Source organism: Canis lupus, chromosome 7, assembly GCF_011100685.1.
Source record: "Canis lupus familiaris isolate Mischka breed German Shepherd chromosome 7, alternate assembly UU_Cfam_GSD_1.0, whole genome shotgun sequence".
In the NCBI taxonomy this organism is placed as follows: domain Eukaryota; kingdom Metazoa; phylum Chordata; class Mammalia; order Carnivora; family Canidae; genus Canis; species Canis lupus.
Window position 1 is genome coordinate 72,221,834 of NC_049228.1, and position 16,278 is coordinate 72,238,111.

The window sequence follows — 16,278 nt, forward strand, 5'->3', positions numbered from 1 at the left end:
CGTGAGCAGTTCATCACACAAAGGCTGGGAAGGTGGGGGTAGTCTGAGTTTGCGTGAGAGAGGAAAGCAGATTTCATTTCATCGGCACTCAAGAGTCAACGACCCTTTTAGAGTAGGAAAAAAACAGACTTCTCTGCTAAGAATGTGGCATTGGCAAAAGCCGTTTCTAGAATTAGGAGTCACAAAGGTGGAATGCAAATCTACAGTAGACTTTGGTGGAATTCTGAAATCTCATGTCCATGATCTCGAGGTCATGGACTGTCTTCCAGTACTAACACACGTTTGGTAACCATAGATGGTACCTCAGTGTGCTTTTCTTATGCTCTTGAAATTTCTACTCGTGTGTTTTTATACCAATATTCAGATCCTGCCCCTACATTCCCGCCCTCAGAAAATTGAATTCCTGGTTTCTCAGTTGGTTCTTCTCCATCTACGATTTCAGAAGGGATCTCAGGAGGTTCATTTATAGCAATGCTCTGATTCCTGCTGTGATGCTAATAAGCAGGCCCCATCTTCTTACCTTTTAATAAAGTCATCAGCAGAAACAAGTGGGCCTCACAGGGGAGTGCAGAGAGGCATTTATCCTCGGCGGGACGAAGGTTCTCTTCTGCATAATTGACAGTAAATAAAACTAATGTCTAATTAAGAGGTTGATATAGCTTAAAATACACCTCCTTGCTTGGAAATTGAATGCCTTGTATCCTAGTTTATCAAGGCACTGATTGGACATATTTCCATGTCCTGATCCAACTGGTCAATGGCAGGATGTGCTGGACTGGAAGGGCTAGGACCTCGAAGTTCAGAATGAAAGCACGTTGAGATGGTTGAGTGGAGAGCCCAAAGAGTGTCTGGTGAAGAGCTCTGGGCAGCCATGTAAGCTGACCAGCATCCTGTTGGGGGCCCTGGGCAGACAGGTAGCCGAGACTGGACTTCAGTTCCCACCAGGACAAGTAGGAGCAAGACTTAGAGAAAAAAGAACTTTCCTCCTATTTCAGAGAATATGATGAAGATCATTACTGGATAAGTAAGAGCTTGGCCGTGATGAAGAGGGAAGGAAAAAGCAAAGGCCTGGTTTCAGGAACTATAGACCTATCACAGTCTATCATCTGCTAGCAGTGTCTTCCGCCACCAGATGCTAGGGTCTGGTCCATGGATCCCCAGCATTGACACCACCCATTAGAAAAGCAGAAGCTCAGACCACAGCCCAAATCTATTGAATTAGAATTTGCCCTTGGTCAGGGGCCCAGGGCAACCACAAATGCATGAAAGTCAGGAGCAGAGCCCTCGACAAGCTCCCCAGAGCAGGTGCTTCTTTCCTGTTCACTGTGGTCTTCACAGTGGCTACGAGATGACATGTATCTCCTGAAGAGATTAATTAACTGAGGGAGCTGGTTCTGAAATCACCATGCAGTGTCTGGGAGCAAAATCAGCCCCTGAACATAGAGCTAACAGAGTCTAAGCTGAGGCCGAAGCCCACATGGGATGTGGAGGCTGAAGACGCTGAGCCCAGCCCACCGGGGCCCCCCACCCCTCATGGGCAGCAGCGCTGTGGCATAATGGGGCCTGGGGCCTGGGCTCTGCGCCTTGTGAGCTGAGTGACACTGAACAAATACCTTACCCTTTCTTTGGGCCTCGTTTATTCCTCTATAAACCAGGCAGATAAAAATATCTGCTTTGTGTTTCTCACTGATGTCTTAGGAGGATTAATTGAAACAATATACACAGAGACACTTTGTAAACAGGAATCAATTATACGCAGACAAGGAATTCTTGTTTGATCTGCCCTTTGATCTTCTACTCCAGCCCTGTGCCCGCCCTGTGCCCACCCTGTGCCCACCCTGTGCCTGCCCTACACCACAGTCCCCCTGCAGGGCGTGTGGCTGGGGCCAGGCCCAGGGGCAGGGAAAGGTGCTGGCCTGGAGAGGTCCACCTTCCAGCCCTCCAGGTCACTGCCAAGGCCACCTGCTTCTCAGGATCTCCGTGCCAGGTGCAGGGGCACGGTGGCCTCTCCCGGCATTGAATTTATTCCAACCATTCAACAGGATAATAAGCAGCAAGGAATCCATCAATCCCACATCAGCCTGACCCCATTTAACAAACCTGATGATACTTAGCATACCAGCATGTTTGCTTTCTTTCCAGCAAACAGTCAAACATGATTAAACTCTCTCCTCATTTCCATATTAATAGCACACCCGTGTGAAGAATTTAGGAAAACACATTTCTGGAAATCTCATTTTTGATTTAAAATTTTCCAGTGTTGCAATGAACAGCAACACGCTGCCATGCAGAGATGTCCCCTCCTGTCAGGGAGCTCAGAGGACACGCTGCTCCCTTTCTGGCAGCTTCTTCCCATGGTCAACAACTCAGTCCTGAAATGCTTTATTCCCCGGCAGTTCCCTAAGGCTGGAGCTTAAATGTGTGTCTTGCTATTTTCTCTCCTTATTGGGACCAGAGCAGAGGGCCTCCTAGAGATCTGGGTAAGGTCCCTCCTGGAGCTTAAAACTGACAATGAAACTCCTCCAGCCCCTCCCAGAATCTGGAAACAGAGACCCCTCCTCTTCTGATTGGATAGCACCATTCCCTCTCACTTTTCTTCAGATTTGGGGCAGAGGAATGGGGAGAAATATGAGCAGTTGACTCCCAGGCCTCCCCTGAACACATCCTGCTGGCTGACACCTCAAAAAGATAGGGCTTCTCTAGTCACCCATCCTCCCTCCCTCCCCCCACCCTCACCCTCCATCACCCCGCCCCTCAGAATGCACTGGGGGCGGGGAACAGCACAACCCCAGGCTCTGGAAGCAGGCAGGCTGCAGTCCTGGTCTTGGCTCCTTCGTGAACAAGCTGTCTGACTTTGAGCAAGCTGCTTACCTAACACTGTCTCCTGGACTATCAAAAGAATAATAATAATAATGTTATTATCATTTGCACTGATCTACCTCATGAGGGTGTTACGAGAAATTTTAAATAAATGATGCACATGGAGCACTTAGCTCAGTGCCTGGCATACAGTAAGTGCCCAATAAAAGTTGGCTGTTGTTATTTTGTTTTTTGGTTGTAAATAATATATCACCATTCACTGCTTCTCTCAGCATCCCCTCAACACTGCGGGGGTGGGGGTTGGTGGCAGGGAAGAAGACTTCCCAGCCAAGACTCATCCTTCCTGGCTCCTTCGGCCACTAGGGAGCAAGGAAGGGGGAATCTATGTGGAAGGGAGGTGGGCTCCTTCCACCTCTGCTCCTGTTAATGTGCTCCCATTCCTTGTGGCTTTAGAAAGAGCCCTGTTCCGGGGATGAGGACAGGCCCATGTTAGCCCCAACTCTATCTCTTACCCCTTGGTAAGTTTATTTTTTATTTTTTATTTTTATTTTTATTTATTCATTTAATTACCCCTTGGTAAGTTTCTTAAAGCCTCTAGAACTCAGAGATTGCTCTGAACACACTTCAGTTTTCTTGAATCTCTGAATTGGGTGCAATGAAGGATGATTCATTTGTTGGTGGGGGGGGAGCAGGTTTCACAGGGGAGGGAGTTGAGATCCAGACTGAAGCTAAGCGGCTTGCTTAGGACCAGAACACTGTCCTCCGGGTCCAGAGAAATTGTTTTTGTTTTTCACAGGACCCCACCGTCTCTCAAAAGGCCGGTGAAGTCTGCTGGCTGCGATAAGCCGCGCTCCTACCCCGGCAGATCGTGGTTGACTCCTGTTCAGCGTCCCCAGGGAAGCTTTCCTGCCAGGTTGCAGTGTCTGGCCCCTGGTTAGGTGAGTGACCGCTGCATTCCCAATGCCAGGTGTCTGGCCCTGTGCTTGGAGCGAGGCAACTTCGTTCTATTTCTGAAGTCTGCCCACCGCACTCCAGGGGTTTGTGCCCCAGATGATATGTGACTCTTTCTCTGTGACTCATTCCAAATGATTGGGGGGTTTTCTTACAAGACAGAGCAGTGAAATGGCCCTTTGGGGACTGGGAGTGAAGCAGGATGAAGGAGGGAGGAGAGAGAGGACCCCTTCCCTCCTTCTCTCTGCTTTGGCACTGATTCTGTCCACACCGATTTCGATCCCATGGGCACCTGCCTGGAGCCCTCCGGGTGAGGCGGTGGGGGCCTCCCAGCAGGTGCCTCCCCGCTGCCCCCATATGGCCTTCCTGTCTCTTCCCCACCACAGGCTCACAGATCCCTGTGCCTTTGAATGTTTGCCTGGGAAACACCATATGTGTGAACTAAGTTTATAAAGCACTATGTTTAAGAATAAATTTCAAGATGCTATTTTTCAGCAGCCTATGAATCATTTAAACTCATTTGCAAAATAAACAGTTTGCCAGGGGAAATTCATTTTTGATGACCGAAGACAGAATGAAAGTCATAATACGTGAGGCTTTTCTGTCCTGATAGTCATGAGCTATTTGTCAGGAGGGATAGGAATGAATGGGCAGCCTATAACTTTTTAAATGCAAACTCCTGAGTAATAAATATGTGTGTGTGTGACTGTGTGTGTGTATCTCTATATATCTAACATGTAATATAGTAGACGCAGACTCCCATTTTCAGAGCTGCATGGCATTTTGTCAAACAACTTGGACTTTATTTTGGTCTTGCAGCAGGAGTATGAAGACGAATATTACAATTTTTAAAAAAGATTTGATAGGGTCACTCTGTGTTTCTGGATTTACCATAGGACCATTCATCTCCCCACCTGGTAATAAAATAGGACGTTGGGAGGCTACCTCCCCCAGATGCATGTGAAAGGAAAGACTTGCTGCTGATGGGGCAGGAGGTGGCGGTGACCTGGACGGGCAGGGAGGGATGGGCAGGGGTGTTTGCTGCCTGGGAGGCTGGGTCTCAGGTGCATGGTTTTTGGCTCATTGTACCTTGCGGTCTCTTCGCATCCTCGTGATCATTGGCTGAATCGTGCTCTTCAGCTCTCTCTGCTCAGTCTGTTGTGTTTTCTCTCCGTCTCTGAGCAGGGAAGCTGGGCCTGGCTGATGATGATGAACGCTACATGTACAAAGCAATCAGCACTACTTCATCAGGGGCAAAGCCACTATTTAGGTCAGTTCCGGGGACCGGAGCCCGCCGCAGTGATTTCCTCACTTCTTCAAGGGGACGTCCCAGGCCGTGCGGGGAATTGTCTAGAGACATGCAGCACATCACAGAAATGTGCACCCGCAAACTGGGGATCGCTTCAAGACGGCCTGCAGCGGGATTAAGAAACTGCTGGAATGCTCTGGTTTATTCGCCGCCGTCATTGTACAAATGGTGCTGGCTTCCCTTCTCTCAAACATTTCCTTTTAGCAATTCCAGACAGGGCTGCATTTTTCTACAATCAATCCTGATTGGGCCACCAGGGATCAAACCTATCATACTGCCCTAACTGAGCCATCAGTATATAAAACCTGCGTGAGACTTGCATGTTGAAAGAACACTAGGAAACTGGGTTTATCTGCAGGTGCAGAAGAGAAGTGGGGTATCGGGTGTGGACTCAGAAGCAGGTCTCAGGTCTGTGCTGAATAGAGTTGGGGTGCTCCTGGCTTTCCAGCTGACCACAGAGGAAGGAACATCTTGGCTCCTAATCCGATTCCCTACAGCCTAGAGAGCTGAAGCAACTTGGGTTTCTGGTTTGACTTAATGCCAGCATGCATGCCCAGCTGGTGTGCGGTATGAACCAGTTTGTTTGTTTGTCTTTTTGACTGTAAACATTGAGAAGGCTGGAGCCAAATCCCATGTTTGGTGCTCAAGGAACAGTCACAGAGTAGGTTACTGATTTTGTATTTTTGTTTACTTCTTGGGCCTTCAGCCTTTCTGAATGGCAGGAGAGCAGAGGTGCTGGGGAGTTCCCTAGCCAGCAGCTTCCTGGGATCTTGGAGTTTGGAGCATGGTTGAGGCCCTGGTCAGGTGCTCAGCACTGTTGAAGACACGCTCCTTCTTGACACGGTGGTGTATGTCCATGCGTGTACCACTGGCACACTGTGTTTGTGTCCACCTATGATCCAACACTTGACATGCATGAAATGCAAGAGGCCCCCAGTGCTACTCCTGAAGACAGGGGCTACTCTTTATTCACTTTTTGGTAGCCCGTTGGCTAACACAACACTTATTCACAATGACATCACCCAGCTAATACCAGTTTAGAAAGAAGCCTAGCCTACAGCCCTGAATTAACTTTATGACAAAGTAAATTAAACTAAACTCTATGCACAAACAGAATCAATTGACAATGGAAGGGCTATTCTAAAATGGAAAGTTTTATGGGCTGAATGCAGACTATGTGAGCTAATAGCATATTTGCGTACTATGAAGTACATAATCTCTCCTATGGAGTATTCTTTCTAAACAGCTGGAATATCATGAGCCTTTAGATCTAACTTGTACCTCAGAGGAAATTCAGAGAAACTATTTCAGTAAGACAAAAAAGAAAGAATTATACAGATCCAGACTGTGGGACATTCTTCTGGACAACTGGCCCCGTCTATTAAATACGAGACTTGATCTAAGAGCTCAAATGGAGGGTGTGGGGTGGGGGGTGTTCTAGATTTGGGGAAGATTTAAAAGATGTAACAACCAAATGTAGTGTGTGTTCCTTCATGTAGGGATCTGTTTAGAAAGAAAGAAAAGCCATGAAAGGTAGTGGGGCTGATTAGTCAAAGCGAGGCCTGAACTGTGCATTATATGACATCAAGGAATTTGATGTCATTTGATAGGAAAGAATTTGATAGGAAAGAGCAATCATTGGATATAGATGGTGGGTGTTCATTGTACCAGTCTTCCTATTTTTTTGTTTTTGTCTGTTTGAGATTTTTATCCTTTTTTTTTTTTTTTTTTTTTAAGAAAGTAAAATAGCTATTTGACAAGAAAGGGAAAAAAAAAATACAATCTAATGCTCTAAGGCAAGGAGGTGAGAATCAGTAAAATGGGTTCTGGGACCTACAGGGAGTTCAACTTGGTTGGAAAGTCAACTCCACGTGGGTGCTGCAGACTGTATGAATGGAAAAAGGGGATGGGACGGACCACGCCTACTATGGAGCTTAGACTGTTTACTGGAGCCAAGGGGGCTCCCTGGGGGGCTTTATTTTTAAATAATAACTTGATTTTTATTTTCGTTTTTATTAGAGAGGGAGAAAGAAAGGGGGGGGAGGAGAGGCAGAGAGAGTGGGAGAGTGGGAGAGAGAGAATCTTAAGTAGGCTCCATGCCCAGCAGAGAGCCTGACCTCATGGCTCTGAGGTCATGACCTGAGCTGAAATTGAGGCTCACTTTACCAACTGAGCCACTCAGGTGTCCCTTAAATAACTTTATTGAGATACAATTCATATACCACAAAGTTCAGTCTTTTAAAATGTTTAAAATATTCAGTGCTCCAAGGTCTATAGAGTTGTACATCCCAACACTACTAATTCCAGAACATTTTATTGCCTCAATTTGAAATCCTGTACGCATGAGCAATCTCTGCCCTCATCTCCCATTCTCCCAGTCCATGGTAACCACTAATTTGCTTTCTGCCTCTATGAATTTGCCTTTTCTGGACATTTATATATGTGGAAGCATAGAATATATGGCCTTTTGTGTCTGGTTTCTTTCACTGAACATGTTCTAACGTTCAATAATGTTGGAGCACGTCTCAAAATCATATTCTTTTTATGGCCAAACATTTTATAATATGGATACACACATTTTGTCTATCCATTTTTCATTTGAGGGACATTTGGGTTATTTTCACTTTGGGGTTATTATGGATAATGCTACTCTGAAGGTGGTCAAAGGGTACAAACGTCCAGTTATAAGATGAATAAGTCCTGGGATGTAATGTACAACACGGTGACTATAACTTTAATTTAAAAGTGATGAAAGATAATGTGGCTGTGAATAGTCATGGGCAAGTTTTTGTATGGACATCTGATTTTAAATCTCTTGGGTATATACCTATAGTGTGTAGTATATAATATATAGCATATACTACATCTTAAGCAATTTAAGGAATTGCCAAACTTTCCATGGCAACAGAACCATTTGCTGTCCTACCAGCAACATGTAAGGATTCTAATCTCACCTCATCTTCAGTGATACCTGTTTACCTTTTTTATTAAACATCCTCATGGGAAGCAGTATCCCATTGTGATTTTGATTTACATTTTCCTAATGACTAATGAGACTGAGTATATTTTCATGAGTTTATTCACCATTTATATACCTTCTTTGGAGAAATGATTCTTTGACCCCGTTGCCCATTTTAAACTGGGTTGTCATTTTATTTTTATTTTTATTTTTTTATGATAGTCACACAGAGAGAGAGAGAGGCAGAGACATAGGCAGAGGGAGAAACAGGCTCCATGCACGGGGAGCCTGACGTGGGATTTGATCCCGGGTCTCCAGGATCGCGCCCTGGGCCAAAGGCAGGCGCCAAACCGCTGCGCCACTCAGGGATCCCTTATTTGTATTGTAAAGAATAATTATGTTATTTTAAATCAGGTGTTTTTGTTTTTGTTTTTTTCATGATCATTCTGACATGGACATAAAATAAGAGAGGCATGTGTAGGTGAAAGAGATGTGTTATACTCAAAAACCCCAGAAGAGGGAGGCATGGCATGCCACGCATTGGTGCAACTAAGCTGCTGGGGAGCCATGGATGGTGAGGACAAAGGAACAAGTGTCTTTATTGGGGGTCAGGGTGGCACATATGCAAAAGGTATGAGGGGATTTCATTGGTGTGTTTGAATCTCAATAGGTCAGAGTCAGGGGAGGGCAAGAAATGGACAAGGACCAGCCTTATCACACAGGTGTACCTGCCCACCTGGCAGAGTGCTCAAAGCTTGTTTGTGGGGATGTTGGGGCATCAGGAAAACATGAAGTTTTTTTTAAAAGTCTACAGTACACTATGATTAAGTCATACACATTCTTAATGTATTCTAGATACAAGTTCTTTATCAGGTATATGATTTGCAACTATTATGTTCTTCCATTCTGTAGATTGTCTTTTGACATTTTTGGTGGTGTCCTGTGAAGCACAAATATCTAAAATTTTTATGAAGTCCAATTTATTTCTTTGTCACTCATGCTTCTGGTGTCATATATGAGAAGACATTGCCTAATCCAAGGTCACAAAGATTTACTCCTAAGTTCTTTTTCTAAGAGTTTTATACTTTCAGTTCCTACATTTAGATCTCTGATCCATTTTGAGTTAATTTTTGTATATGGTGTGAGATAGGGGCCCAACTTTCTTCTTTAGCATGTGAATATACAGTTGCCCCAGCACCATGTTTTTTGATTGTTAATTCAATCTTTTTACTTTATAAATCTATTTCTATTTATTCTTGAGTCAATTTCAGTAGTTTGTGCCTATGAAGTTGTCTATTTCATTTAGGTTATTAATTTGTTGGCATACAACTGTTCATATATTTCCTTAGACTCTAGTAGTGATGTTTCCTCTTTCATTCTGGCTTTTACTAAGGCAGTCTTTCCTTTTTATCTTTCTTTTTATCTCCTTGACCAGTCTAGCTAAGCTTTGTCGGTATTCTTGATTTTTTCTAAGACTCAACATTTGGTTTTTCTCTACTGTTTTCTATTGTTTATTTCACTTACTTCTGTTTTATTCTATCCTGTCCTTCCTTCTGCTTCTCTTAGGCTTAATTTGCTCTTCTTTTTCTTAAAGCGTAAAGTTAGGTTACTGATTTGAGATCTATATTTTATAGGCTCATTCAAATTCTGAGCTTTCGCTAAGCAGGAGGAAGGGCTGTCAGCAGGATGTCTAAGAGCTGCACACCTGCCCTACATCCAGTCTGGTAGTTGTTCAGGCATAGAGACTCCTGGTGGTAATTCATGTCTACTGTGTTGACCATCACAATCACCTCCTTACAAGGAAACCTCTTGGAGTCAGCCGTTGGAGAACAAATGTCTCAAAGTAGTGCCACAAGAATCTTCTGCCATATTCTGAAAGGGACAGGCCGGGAGTTCTACTTGAAGTCTAAAATGGACTTTTTTTTCCTGTTAAAGATCTTGGGGACGCCTGGGTGGCTCAGCGGTTGAGCATCTGCCTTTGGCTCTTGGCGTGATCCCAGGATAGGTGATCGAGTCCCGCGTCGGGCTCCTTGCAGGGAACCTGCTTTTTCCTCTGCCTGTGTCTCTGCCTCTCTCTGTGTGTTTCTCATGAATAAATAAATAAAATCTTAAAAAAAAATCTTCAATCAGAGTCTTATAGAATATGACAATAGATATAGGCCATGACATGAAAGATTTAGAGAGAGGATGATGAGGAAAGCCTATGTCTAGAGAGATCTGCATTGAAATGGCTACTTATATATCCTCTGACTGGAGTCAGAATGTGCCCTGGAGTCTCAGATCGGGGCTGAGCCCTGCGGTGGATAGGAAGTCAATGCGGCTCTCTAGGTTAAGGGCTCTGGAGAAAGGAGTTATGCAGGTTATGCCATGATGAGAACTGAGGCAGCTAATGAAGCTCTTTTTCTCTGAGAGAATGTATGGCAGCAGAATGGGGAGACCAAGCAAGAGGGGAACCTAGAAGCCAGACCTAGGAGAAGTGAGATTGAGGACAGAAAACAGAGTGGGGTGAGGGAAGGGAGTGAGAGGCACTGAGGGCAGGGGCAAAACTAAATGGACCCAAGGTGCTTTGGAAAATGATCTTACTCTCCAAGAACCAAAAGGAGACTTAAGAAAATAATTTGGCTTTGGTAGGAGTGCAGTGGACCAGCCAGAAGCTGGTCCAGAATCAGAATTAGGACTGTAAGCATTCATCCCTGGATGCTCAGTATCTGCCCCAGCATGGGGGCTGAGCATTCCTCCTCTAGGTGCACTCCCCAACATCAGGTGTCCTGCTGGTTTAACAACCTTCTACTCTAGAGAACCACAATCACAATGTCCCTAACTTCTGTGCCCACTACTCAGAATTAGCAAAGCTTTCCTGACATGTCAATACACACCCTGGGAAAAAAAAATAGGTCTGAATATTTGCTTCCCTTTTTCTTAGCCCAGAGGAAGGACTATGGGATTCAAGAAGAAGTGGCAAAAGAAGGCCCCCCAAAGGAACTGTAGACTCCAATTCTAGGGATCTGGGTCAAACTGAGCTATGACCTACTGGATGAAGCTCACCTCCAGAAACACCCTCCTCTGTCTATATGCTGCTTTGTTGGTGGTCACGGCTTATATGTCAATGTCTTGGGTCCTGCTATGTGGTGGTGAGGATGCGGAAGTGCTATGCAAGAGGACACATGGATGATTCTGAGAAAGAGGTCTGAGGCCCTGGATCACAGTAGAGGGGTCCTGATGGTAGAGACCCTGAAATCTTCTCCATCATACATTTGTTTGGGTTCAGCCTCTCCCTCAATGGTTTGCTCCTGTTACATTGACAGAAACCAGCAGTCTCTTATGAGAAGAGAGAACACATTTCAGTATTTCAATTGAGGCTGAGTTTGTTCTTACACCATATAGAGAGAAGACTGCTCTAATAGCATCTGCTCCAATGAACTCATTGATTGACAGTAGGACTGTTTTTAAGGAAATATTCCTGCTTTGATTCTTACTCTACCTATCTTGAAACAGCAGTTACGAACACTTTGGAGTAACTGCCAAGATATTAGCAGAGAATCATTTATCATGTTATCTGTAAGTATCTACCATGAATACTTTGGGGCACTAAGGGAATAGTACCTTCAATTTCGATTAAGACAAATTTGGAGGTGGGGATGGCGTAGGCAAGAAGATAACTATTTGTGGCCTGGAAAAAGGCAGAGCATCCCTAACATAACACTGCAGAGAGATTTGAAAAGTTGTCATTTTACTGAGTGTTTCTTATTCCTTCAAAAGAGAATATTTACATCCATGATATTTCTGCCTCAAGATGCACTTAATTTCTGGCTAATTGAGTCAGATTACAAATCACATCTGTTTAATGTAAACAGAAACCCAGTTAGGCTTCAACCTTTCCACCTGAGTCACTCTGTTAATTAAATTCCTGATTTATCAGCTCCCTTTCTGTCTCTCTCAATATCTGCCTCAAGTCAGATTGCCTGTGGTTTTCATGACTTCCCAAGATGGAAACCAGTCAGATGGACAACATCAGGCAACCTTAGATGCTCCAGTTTAGGGGATCAACACTTCAAAGGTCGCACATTTTATTCTTCTAACTTGATCTGCATTATAGTCAATACAACACACCATGAGAAATATTTTCTCAACAATGATAGCCTTTGTATCATTTTTTTGGAATGTGAATTAATTTTTGTAATAGCCTTTTGAATGTACAAAGCATCTTTGCATATTATCTCATTAAAAGAGGCCTATGAGTTAGTAAAACTGCTGCTACTATTATTGTTAAAATTCAGAGAGAATTTGAAGAGGCCCATTTGAAGTCACAACACTAATAAGTGATACTATTACAAATTTAAATATGACGGTCTTCACATTTGAGTTGCCACAGTTTTGTGGGTTTTTTTCCTTTTTATCTACATCATGAAAAAGCTTGAATACTACTAGCACTAATCATAAATCTTAAGAGAATCTGATTTTGTAGGTAATAATCTGAAGCTAAATAATTGATGAACAGAGAGTCTGAGAAGCTGGTAAAGTCCTCTTGGGTTTTACACTATTCTGTTGTTTTCATCGCAGGGTGCACAACATACATGTGAGAAGCAAAGTATCTAGGAAAGCAGTGTGTTAGCATTGTCCCTGAACCTCTGATCCATTGGCACACACCCTACCTTGGTGTGTTTTGCAGCAAGGACAGCATGTCAGACTCATGTCTGCATGTGCAGACCATGGAGCAAAAATAAGTAGGCACACATTGCTGTCACCAGTATAATCTCTCCATGCCTCTACATATAATGCTTCCCTGGCTTTCCTGCTGTCTACCAATATAATAAAAAGCCCCTCACCTAGGATCCAAGAACTCTCTTTTGAAACATTTCCCACCACTTCTTTCAACGTAAAATCTTAGGCATGGTTTGTCCACTTGCCCTCTAACAATGATTTGTTTGCCCTCTTCCTGGCTTTTCTGGTCTTTACTTCTGCATTTTTTCCCTTTAAGGCTCAAACAATACTCTGAGTGGAAGCTTCCCATTTACTTTCATTCAAATTCCCCCCGCCCTTCTGAACATCCAAGGATTTCTTCCTACATTGTCCCCTTGCATCCTCACCTTCTATCTGTTAATCATACATGTATCTCACCTTCCTTACTAAACCATATGATTTGGGGGATTGGTTTATTTTATTTTATTTTATTTTATTTTATTTTAAATATTTTATTTATTTATTTATTTAGAGAGAGAAAGAGCACAAGTGGGGCACAGAGGCAGAGTGAGAGAGAGAGAAGAAACAGACTCCCTGCTGAACAGGGAGCCAGACTGGGGGCTCCATCTCAGGACCCTGAGATCATGACCTGAGCCAAAGGCAGACACTTAACTGACTGAGCCACCCGGGCACCACTGTTGGCTATAGTTTTGAACCTAAAACCCTAAATTGGTTCTACATTGCTCAAGGCAAGCACCAAGCACCGTGCCTTACACACAGTGCTTGTGGTCACTGAGTAATGGCTCCCACATAGGTCCATGTCCCAATCTCCAGAACCTGTGAATGCTAGCTAGTATGGAGGAACTTTATGATTAGGAGTCTTGAGATGAGATTATCCTGAATTATTTGGGTGAACCTGAGTGTAATCATAGCAGTCCTTATCAGAGGAAGCCAAGAGTCAAAGCCAAAGGAGAAAGTGATGTGATGAAGAGGACAGGGATAGAGGAAGGGGCTGAGAACCAAGGTATGCAGGTAGCCATTGAATGCTGAGAATGGCAAGGAAACAGATTCTCCCTCAGAGCATCCAGAAAGAACCAGCCCTGCCAACACCTTGACCATTGCCTGGTGAAACTAGCTTTGAAATTCTGTCCTCCAAAACTGTAATAATAAATTTGTATTGTTCTAAGCCACTGAGTTTAGGGTTATTTGCCACAGAAACAATAGGAAACTAATACAGTATCTGGAGAAAAGTTTATTGAATGAAAAATAAATGAATGACTATAAGTAGATGAGTGAATAAATGAATTCAAAGAAAGAGTTCTGAAACGGACCCCTGCTTTATACTATTTTCTTGCTTCCTACTTTTAATCACATGGAAAATATTACCACAGTCAAGATGTTCTTTAATATTTTTCAATATTTTTCTGGAGATCTGATTAAAATGCAAAGGTTTTAGCGGGGATCCTGGAAAGTAGTTGACTAATCGTCCCACACCAATTGACTGCCGCTCTAGGGAGGGCAAGACGGGAGAGAACATATAGGAGGACAGGACTCAGTGGGGTGGAGGACATGAGGGACCTGGCAAACAGAGTTTCTCCAAGGCTGGTGGGGGCAGGTCTTGGTTAGATAGAGGGCTGCCCAATGCTGTAACCCAAGGAGCAGGACACAGAAGATCATAGTCACCAAAATCATACCTTACCTGTCCAAACTTTTTTCCTTGAACTGCAGAATCTTTGCAGAGTCTCTTTTTCCCCCTAAGGACAAATTCACATCATTTTCAGGGACAAAAGTTGAGGACAGAAGTATTTTTGTTCAATGTGTATCTTACTTCCCAGTGACTGACATGCCCTCTTTTAACTTTAATTAGAAACCAAACTGAATAAAACACTTGACTTTGACATACAGTAGTGATTTAAAAGGACTTTTCAACTCCACTACCAAAAAGAGGAAATAGTAATTCAAAAGGCTATTAGCATGGCCCTCGGACCACCTCTTGACACAGGGAAAGGCTAAGTTAATCAAAATGATAATTGTGCCACAAATCAATTACTATTTAAGGTTATTCCTACTCAACTTTACCGTAAAACTCTTCATAGCCCCTACAACACAATCCTAACTATGGTCTTTTGCAAAAAAATAAGCCATCCTTCATAGCCCCTACAACACAATCCTAACTATGGTCTTTTGCAAAAAATAAGCCATCCCTCATAAGGCGTGTGCGTGCCTGTGCACACACACACACACACCCCTCCTCATGGGCTATTAGCCGAGAGGCGATCATCTCCCTCATTTTCTCAAATAACATATATCATTCACACAGAGCCAGAACGTAATTTGAATGAAATCGAATGAGATTTTCCTCAGCTTCAAATGAATTGGAGTGGGAGATAATAATGCTTTCTATTTTTTTCCTATCCAACAAGATCAGCTCTTAGCTCCAAAAAAATTTTTAAAAGTCTCCCTAGTGTTTCAAATTTAAATACATTATATTTAATGCAGTTTCTAAATTTTAACTACTTCAGAATTCTGTTAAACTGCTCAGAAAGGCGTAGTGAGATTTTCAGATCTTCCAATCTAGCTGAAATCAAGCCCATGAGCATCAGCATAAAGCAGAACATTGCCTGGGCCTTTCTAAAGAGTCTCTGAGTCTCCTGGTCTCCATGTTAGAACTACATCTCTCTGTCCAACTAAAAAATTTAAAAATAAAAATATCAATCAGATAAAATTACTTTAATAAAACATCATCTGAGAGAGGGGAGAAAAGGGAATTCTTGAACACAATTTTCATATAAACCATCTTTACACATAGATGTCATTTTACAGTGGACTGGAATAGCGTTTGACTTGTTACTATGATCTATTTTTACTAAGACTGAGAAATCAAAGGCTTGAGGGAAGAATAGAACATTCTAAATTAAGCTGCATAAATAATTTTCACACTTTCTACTTGAACATCTATGTGGGTATTTCATTGTTTTTTATATTATCTATGAAGATGTGGTTTATGTCTTGTGCCTTATTCAGATGCTGCTGAGCTATTAAAAATTGCAGCTCCTGTTTTAACTCGGTAACATTGGATTCTATACTTCTTGGATTTCTCATCTTATAGATTTCCCTCAGTTCCCTGATTCCTGTTTCTTCTCACCTATAAGTCCAAAACTATTGGCTTATTCTCAGTAGGAAAGTTACCCATACTTTAATAAATGATAGAATGTCTGCTCATAGACTGACATTTCTTTAGGACTGTCCGTTTGTCTAACAACAAAAGAACAACATCAAGGATACTTCTTTAGCAAGTGGAAACAGGCTTCTCTGAAGATCACAGATTCAATGGGGTAGCCATGAGAGCAAAGGAATGACAATATACTTAGAACAATCTATTTTACTCAAAGTTCTAGAATTCTTTATTTTAGATAAAAATAATATGATATTAGGCAGAAGGTTTTAGCTCTTAGGCCACAGGAAAAAATTCATTATCTCCTCTCTTCCCTTGAATGCTTCTGCAAGGGACCTCTGAACCTCGTGTTGTAGTCAAAGCATATGTTGGCGGCCAACTGCC

At 43.0% G+C, this 16,278-nt stretch overlaps 1 long non-coding RNA gene across 1 annotated transcript; it reads right to left on the reverse strand.

Annotated features, from left to right (window-relative positions):
• Window positions 1–4,519: 4,519 nt before the first annotated feature.
• LOC111096814 lies at window positions 4,520–16,065 on the reverse strand. Its single transcript, XR_005361728.1, has 3 exons — window positions 15,951–16,065; window positions 14,419–14,473; window positions 4,520–5,972 (listed from the first exon to the last, which is right to left on the reverse strand). It is a non-coding gene; the product is annotated as an uncharacterized LOC111096814 (long non-coding RNA).
• Between the last annotated feature and the right edge of the window lie 213 nt (window positions 16,066–16,278).